The sequence below is a fragment of the Rhinolophus sinicus genome, chromosome 4 (assembly GCF_057876585.1).
Source record: "Rhinolophus sinicus isolate RSI-liver-muscle chromosome 4, RSI-T2T, whole genome shotgun sequence".
In the NCBI taxonomy this organism is placed as follows: domain Eukaryota; kingdom Metazoa; phylum Chordata; class Mammalia; order Chiroptera; family Rhinolophidae; genus Rhinolophus; species Rhinolophus sinicus.
In genome coordinates this window covers 73,936,511-73,952,986 of record NC_142504.1, presented here as the reverse complement: position 1 = coordinate 73,952,986, position 16,476 = coordinate 73,936,511, and the positions used below count along the sequence as shown (strand labels likewise).

Here is a 16,476-nt window from a genome sequence, read left to right as displayed (position 1 = left end):
AAACCCATTTGAAGAAATAATAATGGAAAACTTCCCTAACCTGGTGAAGGAAATAGACATACAAGCTCAGGAAGCAGAGACTCCAAATCAAGATGAACCCAAAGAGGCCCACACCAAGACACATCATAATAAAAATGCCAAAGGTGAAAGACAAAGAGAGAATCTTAAAAACCAGCAAGAGAAAAGCACTCAGTTACCTACAAAAGAGCTCCCATAAGACTGTCAGGTGATTTCTCAACAGAAACTTTGCAGGCCAGACAGGAGTGGCACGAAATATTCAAAATAATGAAAAGAAAGGACCTGCAACCAAGATTACTCTATCCAGCAAGGCTATTGTTTAGAAACGAAGGAGAGATAAAGACCTTCCCAAACAAGAAAAAGCTGAATGAGTTCATCACCACCAAACCAGTATTATAAGAGATGTTAACCCAGAAGCTCGGGTGGCAGGAGGAGTGGCAGTTGCCAAGCAGCCCAGTTTCTGGAAGGCTTTCCATGCATGCCCACCATGCCCCCACAATTCCCAAAAGGAAGGACAGTTCCACCAAGGGGGCAGCAAAAGAGGAGTCCAAGAGAAGTTGGCAAGGTTGTCAGCTAAACCTGCTCCTGCAAAAGTGGAAATGAAGCCAAAAAAAGCAGCAAGAAAGGATAAATTTGCAGACAATAAAGTGCAAACAAAAGGAAAAAGGGGAGCAAAGGGAAAACAGGGCCAAGTGGCCAACAAAGAAACTAAAGATGATTTACCTGAAGAAAACAGAGAAACTGAAAATGAGGAGAATCCAGCCTCTGGTGAAGCAGGAGAGAAAGAAGGCAAGTCTGATTAATATCATATCATGTCTTATCAGTGGTCCTTGTCTCCCTTCTTGTACAATCCAGAGGAATATTTTTATCAACTATTTTGTAAATGCAAGTTTTTTAGTAGCTCTAGAAACATTTTTAAGAAGGAGGGAATTCCACCTCATCCCATTTTTTAAGTGTAAATCCTTTTTTTATAAAAAGTGAAATCATTTGCTGGTTGTTTATTTTTTGGTACAACCAGAAAATAGTGGGGTGTTGAATACGGGAGGCTTTGATTGTCTTGGGTATCAGCTTAACATTCCATAGATGGGGATAATTTTAATACCCTATAATACAAAGCATACTAATGACAATTTGGAGTCAATTGTCCATTTAATGACTTGAACATTCTAAAATTACTTCTCATGTTTTTGGTAGAATTGTTTCTTAAACAAAACCACTCCTTGATTTTGGCTCTCCTTGTCAGGATTTTGTACACTCTGTACTATCTTTGGTCATGGTAGTACAGTTTTTCTAGTAATTTTGTTAATATACTGTGAAAGATTGAAAATTTGAGTATGTAGTGTATATGATATTAAATTGTGAATCAATGGGACTGATGTAACAACATATCAACATTTGCAGGTATTGGTATTTAATATTCTATTAAGGAAAATTAGCCTCCAAATTTTAAGCTGGAAAGTCACTGAAAAAACTGTGTAGAAAAGATCCACAGCTACATGACGTTTTAGGTTTTTGGTATGTATGTTAAGAATTGTGTAAAATTTAAATGTCTGTGTACTTATCCTCAAAACAACCAATAAAATCTCAATTATGAAAGGAAGATGTTAAAGAGATTTGTTTAAGAAGAAAAATATATTAAAATATGAATGAGAAAATATTGCAAAGAAAATATTTTTCACAAAGGCAAACACATAATAAAAACAGTGAATCAACCAACATTAAGGCTAGTACAAAGGTTAATAGGAAAAAAAATAGGATGATCATGTGTAATTACAACAGGAAATTAAGGGATACATACAAACACACACACACACACACACACACACACACAAAGTAAAAGTAAGAACGAAAACATGAACGTGGAGGGGGTGAGTAAAACTGGTAGTGACAACAGAATGTGTTAAAACTTAAATGACAATCAACTTAAAATAGACTGGTATAAACATAGCTTGGTATATATGAAGCACATGGTAGTCATAAACCAAAACTATACAAGGGATATACAAGAAATAAAGAAAAAGGAATACAAACACAACACTACAGTGAATCAACAATATACAAGAGAAGAGAATAAGAAAGGAACAGAGAACTACGAAAACCATCAGAAAACAATAACATGGCAATAACTACATCCCTATCAATAACTACTTTAAATATAAATGGTTTAAATGCTCCAATCAAAAGATAAATAGATAAAGAAGTGGTACATATATATAATGGAATAGTACTTGGTCATGAAAAAGAATGAACACTTACAATTTGCAACTGCCTGGGTATACCGAGAGAGTATTGTGCTTAATGAAATAAGTCAGACAAAGACCATATGATTTCACCTATATGTGTAATCTAAAAAATAAAATAAATGAATGAACAAGACAAAAGCAAACTCATACAGAGAACAAACTGATAGTTGCTGGATAGGAGAAGGGTTGGGGTGCTGGGTGAAAAAGGTGAAGGAATTAAGAAGTACAAAATGGCGATTACACAATAGATATAGGGCTGTATAGCACAGTTTAGGGAACTCAGTAAAAAATATTGTAATAATTATACATGGTGTCAGGTAGGTGCAAGACTTATTCAGGGAATTATTTTGTAAGTTATATAAACATCTAACCATTATGTTATACTCCTGAAGCTAATACAATATTGAATGTCAACTCTAATTGGAATTTTTTTAATTGAAAACAAAAGTATATTTATATACTGGTATATAAATATTGAATCACTATGATGTACACCTGAAAAAAGGTACCAAAAGGACTAGATGTACAATGTGTTCATGTAGAGGTATAGTGTAATCCCCAAATAAAAATTCTATTTCTAAAATAAGGAGAGGTAATCAGAAATTCTAACATGTGTCCCTGCTGATAAAGCATCCTAGAAGTTGAGATTCACTATATAAAAACAATAGAGGGAATTGAGGGGAAAATGAGAAACTGGGACTACAAAGGCATTATTTGGGGGAAAACTGAAACATAAGGGCATTTAAAAGAAAAAGGAACTAGCCCTTGGGTTTTAAATTTTTTGAATGAGATACACTATAATTGAGAGCTTATAAAACCACATACCCTTATATTCTTGTTTAAATTTCTCCATCAATATTCTTCAAGTGTGTGTGCAAATATTTGGATTTTAGCTCTCCTGGAGAGTCACTTCTGAATGCAAACACAGATCGAGTGCCTTGAGTCCTTGGTATTATAACAGGAAGAGTTATCATTTTTACAGGTACAGGGATGTTTCTGAAGGGTGGGAGGAGGGGATATTGAAGAGAAAAAACCCATTGCCTTGTTTTTATTGTATATATTGTTTCCGGAAGTTGGAATTACTGACTATTCATCTACAAAGTAGCTACACGGGAAGTCCAAACTATGACTCATCCATTGCAGCTGAGATAGATAGATTTACCTATGGCAAAGATAGGACAGAGAGACCCACCATTTCAGGAAGGAAGGAAGGAAGGAAGGAAGGAAGGAAGGAAGGAAGGAAGGAAGGAAGGAAGGAAGGAAGGAAGGAAGGAAACAAAGCAAAAAGAAATAAGAGAGTGGTGTATTTTCCACATCCCTCAGTCTCTACACCCCATTTCCAAACAAATAAAACCCAGTATTTTATAACAGTAACCCTCCAATTGTCTCTCGATTTTAAAGCTTTTCTGATCTTTCAATGGAATTGATTTCCATAATAACCAGACTCCAGTTTACAGCTAGTTCATGCTTAGTGGTATTGCCTGAGTTATGTTTTCTATAACTCATCCATCCCAATCCTTTAAAGATACTCGACAAAAATGAAAATATGCCCTTTCTTAGTACCATAAGCTATTCCTGCAACAAGTCTATAAACAGAAAGAAAAATAAATAGGAGCTATCCTGTTTGATCAGAGCCTAATAATACATACATACCTGGTCTTTTGCTTAAGTCCCAGAAATAAAGGCAGACACACTATCGTAGGAAGGAAGAAATACACACAATCACACTTGTGCCCTTAACTAGCCATATAAGCTACAGGGTGTTCATGCCAAAACTCATCTGACCTGTGGCTACCTCCTCGCTCTGTGTGGGTTTTCCCCTCCCTTTCTCTCCTCTCTCCAGTTTTACTTGAAGAGGGACTCTGCCAGCACATTGTTAGAATTGAATTTATCTTCCTAGAAAACTCATTGTTTGTCTTGTTCCTTTGTTGTTTTCAGCCTTATATACCACGTATCAGTGAAATCATATGGTTCTAGACTTCTACTGTCTGATTTATTTCACTTAGCATAATAATCTCAAGATCTATCCATGTTGTCACAAATGGCACTATTTCATCTTTTCTTATGGCAGAATAGTATTCCATTGTGTATATATACCACAACTTCTTTATCCAATCATCTATCAAAGGACACTTTGGTTGTTTCCATGTCTTGGCCACTGTAAATAAAGGATAACTGACTCTGGGTGGTGAACACACAATGTGATATATAGATGATGTATTACAGAATTGTACACCTGAAATCTATGTAACTTTACTAACACTTGTCACCGCAATAAACTTTAATTTAAAAAAAAAACTCATTGTTTCCAGCTCATTCAATATCATCTACACCCTGATTTTAGCCCTCTTCTTATAGTTGATATCTGTTCATAAAACAAAGATATTTCTGGAGCTTTAAGAAAGGTCTTAGAGGAATAAAATCTGCTTTTTGGTTTAAAGAGCAATAATGTCCTATGATTCCATTCAACTACACAAACAAAAAAGAAAAAAAGAGAAAGAAACAAAACCCAAATTAATAGTGGCTTAAATAATAATAATGGTTTAAATAAATTTCTTTCTCTTAGACTGGGTTGGTGTGGCAGCTAATTGAGGTAGTCAAAAATTCACATTGCTTCTACATCTCCCTGACATTATCTCCAAGTGTGGCCCTTGCCCTAACAGCCAAATATGGAAGGTGGACCTCCCGCCATCACACATGTATTTTAAATCAGTGCAAGAAAGAAAATAAAAGACAAGCTTCTACCTCCCTCTACTTAAGGAGACTATCTTATATGCAAAGGATGGTAGGAAATTTTTAACAGCAATGTGCCAGCTAAAAGCTAGGGCTTATTTGCCTAAAAGGGAGAAGTGTACTTCCTGCTACATGCTTCTCTCCTCATTTTGTATAACTGAACATTGTCTACGCAATCATCTTCACATATCCTCATAGATTGCATGTGCTTTTTTCTCTGTGCTAAGTCTTCCAAATGCATTGTTTTATTTAATCCCACCCACCCACCCAATAAACCCATAAAGCTAGTACTATTGTTAATCCTATTTTACAAATGTTTAGAAAGTAGGTTCAGAGAAGTGAAATTTCCCAAGGACACATAGCTTATAAATAACATAAGATTTAAGCCCATGTTTGTATAATTCCAGAGCCTGAGCTCTTACCATGCAATGCCACTATTTCCTAAGGAGGTGCCCACCATAAATCACAACGATGATCAAATCAGGTGAGATGTCAGTAGTCAGTCTCCTACAGTACGTCAAAAGTACATAAATATTAACCTATTATATTAACCAATAACTATGCTTTTAAATTATGAACAGATGACCATGCTGCATGTACAACAGTGAGAACTGAAAACATATCATAATGAAATAAAACTTATGACAAAATTAACATTTAAAATCAATGATTATGATTGTGCTGTACAAAAATGATTTTAAGCATTAGTCTTTTCTTAATTATAGAACACTAGTAAGACATTTAGATAATTTGAAAAAAATAGTTTTCAGATTTCTCAAAGTCTCAACATTTTTATGTTTTTACATAGTTACAGCATCCAGATAAATTGGTATTATATTTTTTCTTTCTTTATTGAGGTATAATTGACATAAAACATTAGTTTTAGGTATGATTTTTTTTGTTTACTTTATATACTAAGCATGGTAGTCATGATTAATAAATAGTTACAGTAAATTCCTTTGGTTCATGCACTACAGGATATTTAACATTTAGCTTATTTCTAATATTTCACTATTCTAAATTGCTTTATAAAAAAGCATGAATAAGAAAACATTGCTAAACCAATTTCTCACAGCATTTCACTTATTTGTAACTTGTCTAGTTTCTATAATCATTATTGATAGCCAGCAACTTCCCTGATAGCATGTAGCCATTTCAATAGATCAGTTCACTAACATTTAGGTACACCTAAACCAGCAACTAATCATACGCAAAGATAAAAAACACACAGCCTTTGTGCTCAGAGAGCTCAGAGAATAGAGGTGGGTATAGACCTGAGAGATGTAAACTTCTGGCTTGAGTGTGTACAGAGTACAAAAAAAAAGGTATTCAGTTCAGCCTTGGCATCAAGAAAAACTGCCTGTAAGAGAACTTCTTTACACACACATAGTTATGTACATGAAAAGATAAACATCATAAACCCAGCCCTCCAATAATATGCCATTTTGGCCCTATAGTTCCAAATCAAGCCTTCCTGTGCTCCTCCATGTCCCCATCTAATTCCCTACTACTCTCTCATTGCCTAAGGTGTTCTTGACAAGAGCAGGGACATGGAATCTGAGAACATCTAGATGTGTTGTACTGAATATCTCAAGGTCACAGAAAATCTGGGCCACAAATCTATTGATGCGCAATAGGAGGGAAAATAGTATGCCTCTTCCGATGTGAATGGCATATTGGAGAGAAATCAATACCTCAGAAATGGTGTCTGGAGCCTGGTATTCCAATCTAGAAAGGGGATTAAGGAAGCTGAGTCAAGGAAAAAGAGTCTGGCATAGGTCAATCATGGAAAAATAAGTGTCTCTCAACCTGCATCAATGAGAATCAAGTAATCAAGTTCAATCAGAAGTACTTCCCAGGTTAGCTTAGCTGTGTTGGGCAGGACCACCAGCATATGTGAGAAATAATTAAAACTGCCTTCAGGTCTGGCTTTGGTAGAACAATTTTAGTAACTTAGTGAAACATAAATCTCTTCAAAAGAATTTTAGGATTTTATACTCTGGAGTTAGAACTGAAGAATAAAATCCACTCATATTTATGAAGGGTTACATTTTTTCTTTTTCTTTTTTTTTTTTTTTTTTTTTTTTTTTTTTTTTTTTTTGATGGGTTACATATTAATTTGAACAAATTTTTTGTCAAGGACAATTAAAAGTCATAGGGGAAAAAAACAGAGAATGGAAAGGTATCAGAAACTTAAAGTAAGAGAAAGGAAGAATCCAGTAATGGAGGAAAATGGGGCAAAAAAATGGGTGAATGGAGTCTCCAGAAACAAAATTCATCTGCTTCATTATTATATATCTTTTAAATTCAAGCAAATTGCAACATTACTGCCTATGCTATAAAGTCCCAGACAAATTCCAAAATCATATTATTCCAGGTACTTTCTAGGAGCAATTCAAGAATTCTTGAAAGCTCCATAGATTCATTAGCTATGAGTGCATTGGAAGCTTACTAGAAACATTTATAATCAGGCTCTTTTCTTTTATGTCTAATGGCATTAGACAATAACCAAATGCTATGTCTTTTTCTCAAATACAGTATGTTGTATACACAGCAACTTTTCAAAGCATCTTGTCACAGATAATTCTCAAAATAACTTCTTGATATAAGTAGGTAGAGCAAGAACTATTAACTCCGTACTTGACCCAAATGATAACCATTTATATTAGTTAGTATAGGCTAGGTTAGGCTATGATAACAAATGCTTCCCAAATTTCAAAGGCTTAACTGAAAAAAGATTTGTTATTTCGCACATGCTCAAAGTCTGTGACATGACTAAACAAATCAACAAGTGTAATAGATTAAAAATGTCCACAAAACTTTCATAGGTCCTCCCATTAGGAGGTAGAATCTATTTTCCTATCCTTTGAATCTTGAATCTATGATGTTCTTATTATTTGCTTTAACCAGTAGAAAGCTATGAAAGTATTCCTGTTTGAGTTCTGAGCTAGGCCTCTAGGGGATATACAGCTTCCTTTTGTTCTCTTTGAATGCTGCCACCATGTGAACAAGTCCAGATTAGCCTCCTGCAGAAGAAGAGATGACGTAGAAAGAGGGCTTCAGGGGCCATTCTAGCTACAGCCCCAGATAAGGAGTGCAGCCACAGTATAATAGATGGTCTAGTCTCAGAGAAGCTGGCTTGCACCAGGAGAACAATTCACCAGCCAATATTCATGCAAAGTAATAAATAATTTCTGTTTTAAGCCATTAAAATGTGGGGTATTTTGTTACTCAGCAACAGCCAACTACAACTGTCCTCCCTCCATATGCAGGCTTAGAAATCCAGGCTAACTCAAACTTTTGGCACCTCCATATAAACACATGCCTCCATGATAGCCACAGCAGAGAAAGAAACCACTAAGAAGACATGCCCTGGCAATTAAATACTTTTTTCCCCGGAAGGGACCTATGTCACCTCTTCTCACAATCCATTAGCTCTAACCATTCATATGACTGTCTAACTGCAAGAGATGGTAAGGAATTTTCATCTTCCTCTAGGTCCATAAGAAGAGGAGAACCAAATATGAATAAGATGTAGATTTATTATACCCGCATGTAAATGGGCTATTAATTTAGAATTTAATTGTGCTTTGGAATTGATAGGTTAGAATTCAAAGTTCTTTAACACAGTTTTCCCGAAAATAAGACCTAGCCAGACAATCTGCTCTAATGCATCTTTTGGAGCAAAAATTAATATAAGACCTGGTATTATATAACATTATATTATATTATATTATATTATATTATATTATATTATATTATATTATATTAAAGACCCGGTCTTATATTATAGTAAAGTAAGACCAGGTCTTATATTAATTTTTGCTCCAAAAGACACATTAGAGCTGATTGTCCAGCTAGGTCTTATTTTCAGGAAAACATGGTATTAATTCCATTTATGATTATTTTTGGTGTTTTTCAATTGGCTTATCAATTAAGCTAACATTGTCCATGCTGTTATACCGGGCTGAATTCAATACTGAATTGAGATTATCCCAGAAGCTTCCTAGTAGCTAGCCAAGCTATGTATGAGCCTGCATTAACTTTCATAGGCCATTAGAATTTAATAAATCACTGCTTCATAAACAATGGTATAAGGTTTCAGGCCACCAGGATTCAATTTCTAAATTACTACATGCATGCTATAATATATAAATCCAAAAAACCTTACCTTCTTAACATCCTCTAAAGCAGAAAGGTATGAATAAATCTCTTCCTTTAATTGTTTTATAATAGAATACATTTAATCCCATTACAAACAAACAAGAGAAACAAGAATTACAAGGACTTATTCCACCCTCAACATAGTGTAATGTTGTCAGAGCTCTAGACTGACTCTCAGTTGCTCAAGTAAGCCTTAATAAACAACTTTATCTCGAACAAGCCATATAAGCCATGACCTTGTGGAGCTCAAAGGATATTAATTATCTTGCTCCTCAAATGTCTTTAATAAGTATGTGTTTAACTTCAGATTCAGGCAAGTCAAGGTTGAGCTGGGCAGGAAGTCTTGGAAGGAGCCTCTAAGGAGGGGCAGCATCTTCCTTTAGTATAGCACAATCAGAAAGACCTTTAGCAGATTGTTTTTACTTAAAAAGATTGGGCACAATACTTGTTTCCTATTGATGCTGTTACAAATCACCACAAATTTAAGGGCTTCAAAACAACATGAACAAATTATGTTACAGTTTTGGAGGTCAGTTTCTAGAGGTTGCTCACATTTCTTGGTTTGTCTTTCCTTCTTCCATCTTTTGGTTGAGTCTTTCTCACATCACATCACTGTGACATTGATCTTTCTGCCTCCCTATTTCATATTTAAGGACTCTTATTATTATACTGGTTTACTTGGATAATCTAGGATAATCTCACCATCTCAAAATTCTTAACTTAATCACATCTGCAAAATCCCTTTGCCAAGTAAGGTAACATTCAGAGTGTCTTAATCCCTTCAGACTATTATAACAATTGGCTTATCAATTAAGCTAACAAAAAAATCATAGACTTGCTGGCTTAAATAACAAACATTTATTTCTTATAGTTCTGGAGTGTGAGAAGTCCAAGATCAAGGTATTGGTAGATCTGGTGTCTGGTGAGAGACACTTCCTGGTTCATAGACAGCTATCTTCTCACTGTGTCCTCACATGGCAGAAGGGCAGGGGAGCTCTCTTGGGCCTATTTTATAAGGGCACTAATCCCATTTATGAGGGCTCCATCCCCATGACCTAATTACTTCTTAAAAGCCCCACTTCCTAATGTTTAATACATATTGGGAGTTAGGATTTCAACATGTGAATTTTAAGAGGACAAGAACATTCAGTCTATAGAACAGCGATAAGGATGTTGGCAATTTGTGAGGACCATTATTCTGTTTATGATAACGCTACTTCCAGCAGCTCAGGGTGGCTAACATAACTAAGGTTCTCGTCCACATGTCAGTTATCTTGGCCTGAATCAGTCGTTATAGGAAGTAAATTAAACTATACTTCAATGAAGCAATTTCCAGGAGGGAAATTATAGTGATACTAAAAAGTAAGGATAAAGTTATGTCTCTGATTTCAGCTTTATTACATTTTCCATTCTTGCTACTGCACTTTGTAAAAGAGGTTTTTAATCAGCCTGAGTCTACTGTTTCCTTGCAAACCAAATGGAACTGTTTTCCCTTATAAAATCAAATCTAATAAAATTTCTTCATGAATCTGCTCTGTGGGGAAATAGTGCTTCAAAGCCTTAAGAGTGTGAATGTAACAGTCTAAGTAGAAGCTTGCAGTAGAAAATTATGGATCATCTTTTGAGCACGAATTTTGAAATATTTTAATAAGGATGTAGCGTAGTAGCTGATCTAGAAAGATGTCCAGCAATGGGGTGGTAGATGATGAAAACGGGATAACTTAGGGGTCTCAGAGAATTAGGAGGTTACAGTTACAAGCCTATATGACCCAAGGCAAATGGCCAATACTAAGGGTCATACGTCATTCATCTTGTTCAATTAATGTTTTTACCTATTATGTGCCAGCCGTGGTGCTAGCCACTGGGGATATGATGGCATTCATTGCTGGATTTATGGAGCTCACAATCTACTGATGGAGAGAGGCATACATCAAATAATTGAAGTAATGTATAATATAAATGTGGATAAGAAATATGAATGAAAGGTGCAAGCTGTTGTGATAGCATAAGAAAGGGGAACGGAGCTTTGTCTGGGAGAGGGAGTATCTGGGGAAGAGAAATTTGAGCTTATAGCTAAAGAAAGAGTTGGTGTTAGTGAGAGAAGTGACTGGAAAGGCATCCTAGCAGAGGGAGCAGAATGAGCAAAGGCTTTGCATCTAAAAACATGACCTGGCACAAGACTGTTGATGGTGGGATGAAGCAGAATGGAAGAGCCTATAAGTTAAGAAGAGATACATTCATAGGACTGAGGCAAGGCCTGAGGAAGTAGACCCAAGTGCAGAAAATGGCAAGTGGTCCTCTCTGGTAACCAAAACATAATATACAGGAAGTAGGAGGGACTAGTTAGCCCCATGGGTGGAGCTCAAAACCAGGGAATAGGAAGTATTTGATACTCAGAGAAGCAGCATCAGGAAAATATCAGATATTAGCAGAAACACCCACTCCCAGGCTTCAAGAAGGACTTGATGTTAACTCCTTGAATACGTACGTACCTGTTAAACTATATCACCTTTGGTTCAAGAGACAAAAACAATGCTGGGGATGTGGATGCTGATAGACTACAGCCATGGGGAATGTAGGGCAGGAAAGGAGCATCAGGGAACAGGGGAGTCCTGACAAGGTCATGTCTTCTTTGGAAAATGAAGCATGATGACTATTGTCTTAGAAATCATCATGAGATCATCACTGTATTAGTTTGCTAGAGCTGCCTTAACAAAATAGCCCAGGCTGGGTGTCTTAAACAACAGAAATTTATTTTCTGACAGTTCTGGAGGCTTGAAGTCTGAGTTCAAGTTGTTGGCAGGCTTGGCTTCTTGTGATGCCTTTCTCCTTGGCTTGCAGATGATACCTTCTCACTTGGTCCTTACATGGTCTTTCCAGTGTGCTCAAGAATTCCTTGTGTCTGTTTGTGTATCCTAATCACCTTTTTATAAGAACACTATTTAGAATGGATTAGGTTCCACCCTAACAGCTTCATTTTAACTTAATCACCTCTTGTAAGACCCTATCTCCAAATAGTCACATTCTGAGGTACTGGGTTTGGGGCTTCAACATACAAATTTGGTGGATCACAATTTAGCCCATAACAGTAATCATGAAGAGAAAATGTGGTGAATGGTGTACAGAAACACTAAAGTGACTGGAGCAAGTGTTTAACCTCTTTCGTCTTCATTGAGTGGTTATAACAACATGCATCCATGGGCTTTGTTATATAATATAGAGTTCTTCATGTATGTTACACATAGCACAGAGTCACCTCTCATTAATAGATAGCTAGTAGTTTGTTTTTGTTTTCGTTTTTTCAATCCTCCTAACTCATTAATCATACAAGAACAATGGGCCCAGAACAGAGCTTAGGTATTCTGATTCCCACTATATTCTTCCCACAAATGACATACACACTCACTTAATGAAGAACAATGAACTAACACACTGCAGTGTTGCTGACAGACAACAGCAAAAGCTGAACCAGAAATGCAAGTTTGCTTCTACAGTGCAATACACCAGCCCATTCTTCCTTTATGGCTTTCCTGGTTTTCCAGGTTGCTTTTAAAAACGTCTGACACTATAAAGATATTTTAAATATTTCCTAATTTTTAATACTTTATAGTTTTGTTGTTTACATTATGATCTTGAAAGATGTGTGAGTTTTATGCAGGGAAGTGATATGACCAGACATGCATAGTAGAGCACCATTCTGATAAGGTGGGATTAAGGAAGATCAATTAGGAAATTGTGGCAGCAGTCTAGGCACAAAAATGTGATGGTGCCTACCACATTGGGGGCAGTCAGAATGGAGAGAAATAATATATTTAAGAGTCAATGACAATTGACTCAATTGTACTTAGAATCATTTGTACTTAGTGATTGATTGACAGACGGGGCAGGAGTGAGGGAAAAGTAAGATTTAATGATGACACAATGCTTTGGGTTTTTTTATAGGCAACAAAAGGCATCATTTATTGAGGGAATATAGGATTAATAGTGGTTTGGGGAGATTCTATTATGAGCTCAGGTTTAGACAAAGTTTGAAAAGAAGGAAAATGAAAAGGCACATTAGCAGTTAGATACATAGTTCTGGAACTAATGTAAAATCTAGGATAGAGATCTAAATTAATTATTATACTGATAGTAATTACAGACATAGAAATAGATTAAATTATCTTAGAGGAGATTGTAAAATGAAAAGCAAAAAGCTTGTAGGACAGAACCCTAAAGAATATCAAAATAGGTAGTAAAGGAAGCAATCAAAGTGATAAGGTGGGTCCCTTGGGGAATGTGCATCTAAGAAAAGAAAGAGTCACAAAAATAATGTAAAAGTCACATCCCTTGGGGAATGTGCATCACAGAAAAGAAAGAGCCACAAAATTAATGTAAAATTCAGAGTGTAATAATGGCACGTGATTCAGAACATAAAACCTTTATATTCAACCTGCCATTAGTTGAGTCAAGACTTTAGGTGCATGTCACACTGTGGAGAGCTAGTGGAACCCTTTATGGTCCTGTAGTCTAGATAGAAGATGATCTGAATAGCTGGAAAGAAAGGAAAATGTGAGGTGACAGAAAAAACAGGTGGCAAGGGTGACTGCTTGCCACTCAGACGAGAAGAAAAGTCCTGCAGGGGACAGGAGGGAAGGGCACCCTGGGGTGGTACAGTGTGAACAGAGGAGGTGCCCAGGAAATGGAGGGTTGAAGCAGCTGGCAGAAGTGGGAAGGTGAGAAAGGGTCCAGGCAGGGACCCCCTGAGACAAGTGGCAGGAGGAGAAGGAGAGCAAAACACCCCCAGTTCCCTTCAGCATTGGGGTGCCTCTGGTCACCATATGCTCACCTACTCAGTTTAAACTAAGGGGAGTGGGGTTGCAGAGGTCAGTGGGGCCCCAGGCCAGGGTCTGATGCCCCTCCTGTCCATCTGCTTTCCCAAGATAAACCTGGAACTTCTGGGTCCCTTTTTCTTTTGTGATGAGAATATCAGCGCAGGGGCAACATCAGTGTGTGGTCTCACTGGCCGCAGCCTGGAGAACACACCAACTTGCCCTTTGTTAGAAACACTGCACAGAATGCCCAAGGGTGACCAGTGAAGAAAAAAAAAAGACTTTATAGTCAATTCTACCTCCATAATTGACAGTTTAGTAATCTCATTTAAGTCCACTAAGCTTTCAAAGAGTTACAAATCAGGAAAATCACCATTCTAACCAAATGATAATTCTAAATGCAGACTTCTACTCACTTTCTGCAAATATTTTAATAGTAAAATGCTGTCAGCTCACACATCAAGCTAGGAAAAATATAAAATTCAGAATACTGATTTTCTGTATAGACTGTAATAGATTAACTTGGTAGAATTACACATATTTTATTTTTTATTTGCTTTCTACCCTTGATTGCTGTGGCACAAATTCCAAATTAAACATTTTAAGTAGTATTCAGTAATTTGATTCACTACTAACCATATGCAAATTGGGTTTAATATATTTAAAAATGCTGAAAAACTGATTTGTTTATCTGAAAACTCAACTATTGTAAAGAAGTTCCCTTCATCATTTTTGAAGCAACTTGTAGTATTTTCTCATTAGAAAAATTATCAATCTCAGCATTATAGCCCCCTTTATCCCTTTGCAAAGTTCAAATACTTATTAATTGCTCATTGACTCTATATTCTTAGATAATTTTTGTTTTAATCCTGTCTCTGTACAGTGCGATTGCACATCTTGGGCATTGCAGAAGCATTTGAGAAATTGTAAGTGAAAATATCACAACATTTCTAGTTGATTTGTTTTGACCCAGGAAGTAAATACAGAACTTTCTGCATTTATACTAATCTCACTGTTCTTTGGGTCTTTTCATGTTTTCTCATCCCTGAGGTTTAGTTGACATCATAAATCTGCTCTTCTTCCACCTGTCTTTGCCATTTTCTCCTTTTTCTTTCAGAGAAAACCAATTCAAAATCTTTCTGCTTTTCCCCTCCCTGTCTGAAGATTGACAAGAAACAATAATTATACTGTCTTTTGCCAGAGGGTTCAATATAAAACAAATAAAGGTAGACATTACATTAGTTTTATAAAATGCCAGCAATGGAAGTTTTTCTTATACTTAACACTCAATAAAAGGAAGGATGATTTTGACACATCTCTATATACAAGAAAAAACAAGCTGCCTTACTGTACAAAATACATAATATTTTCCAATATTCTTATTATCCTATTGTATATTTTTTAAGATGTTAATGAATGTTTTTGGAAGAATGACCTCTGTTTTATTACCTATGTTAAATTCTGTTTTTACCTATTTGAGATTTATGAACCCACTAAGGGAAAGAGAATTTGTAGACATTCTAAAATAGAAGGAGGCCATACTCAGGTTTATCTCATTTTCATTCATCTCCCAAATATTTGAGTTCCCTGTGAATCAGCCTTCCACTCACTTCTCTTCATTTTACATTCTCTATGTGATCTCATCCAGCTCCATAGATTAAATGAAATCTGTAAACTTCAGGTCCTTGGCAAGATCAAATCTGAAAACCCTCCCATTTCAAACCTCTAGAAATACTGGGTAGAATGTTCAAAAATTATTTTAAATGTATGACTAAGGTTATAAGAGATAAAGAATACCAGAAATGAAAAAGACATGAAATAGCAGAAGTAAGCAAGTGAGTTAATCATGTATCTGCCTTAAAGAAAAATTTTTTAAATCTAAATAGGAGAACTAAAAAGAAAGCCTCAAGTATAAAAATAAAAGTACAGCAGAATAATGACAAGATATTTACATATCCACATTCATATATGGATTTTTTTTTTTTTTTTTAAGGAGGGCACAGCCCACAGTGGTCCATGCAGGGATCGAACTGGCAACCAGCACCACGCTCTAACCAACTGAGCAAACCGGCCAGCCCTGGGAATTATTAATAGATCTTCTATGCAGCTGATAGATTAAGCAGGCCAAAATTAGTACAGAAATAAAAATTTGAGTACAAACTTTACATATGTATAATTCTATATTTAACAATTAAAAAATATGTATTTTAAGTGAATAAATTTTTATAAAAATTGACAGGATACTAGCCTTAAACCAAGTTTCTATGAATATTGAAGGGACTGTTTTATACAAACCAAATTATGTTGTCACAAAGAAATAAAAATGGAATGCGGTAAAAAGGGGGAAAAATCTTCACATGTTGAAAATGCAGTCATACTGCGAAAGACAATAAAAAAGAAATCATAGTAGAAGTTATAAAATATTTAGAACTGAAAGACAGTATATATTTTAAAATAGTGGCATAAATTGACTTTTCTGGTAATGGGGCAGATAAGAATTATTAAAA

General features: G+C 35.8%; 1 pseudogene; it reads left to right on the top strand.

Moving 5' to 3' along the window:
- Window positions 1-420: 420 nt before the first annotated feature.
- On the top strand, window positions 421-821 carry LOC109433842 (non-histone chromosomal protein HMG-14 pseudogene; annotated as a pseudogene).
- The last annotated feature ends 15,655 nt before the right edge of the window (window positions 822-16,476 follow it).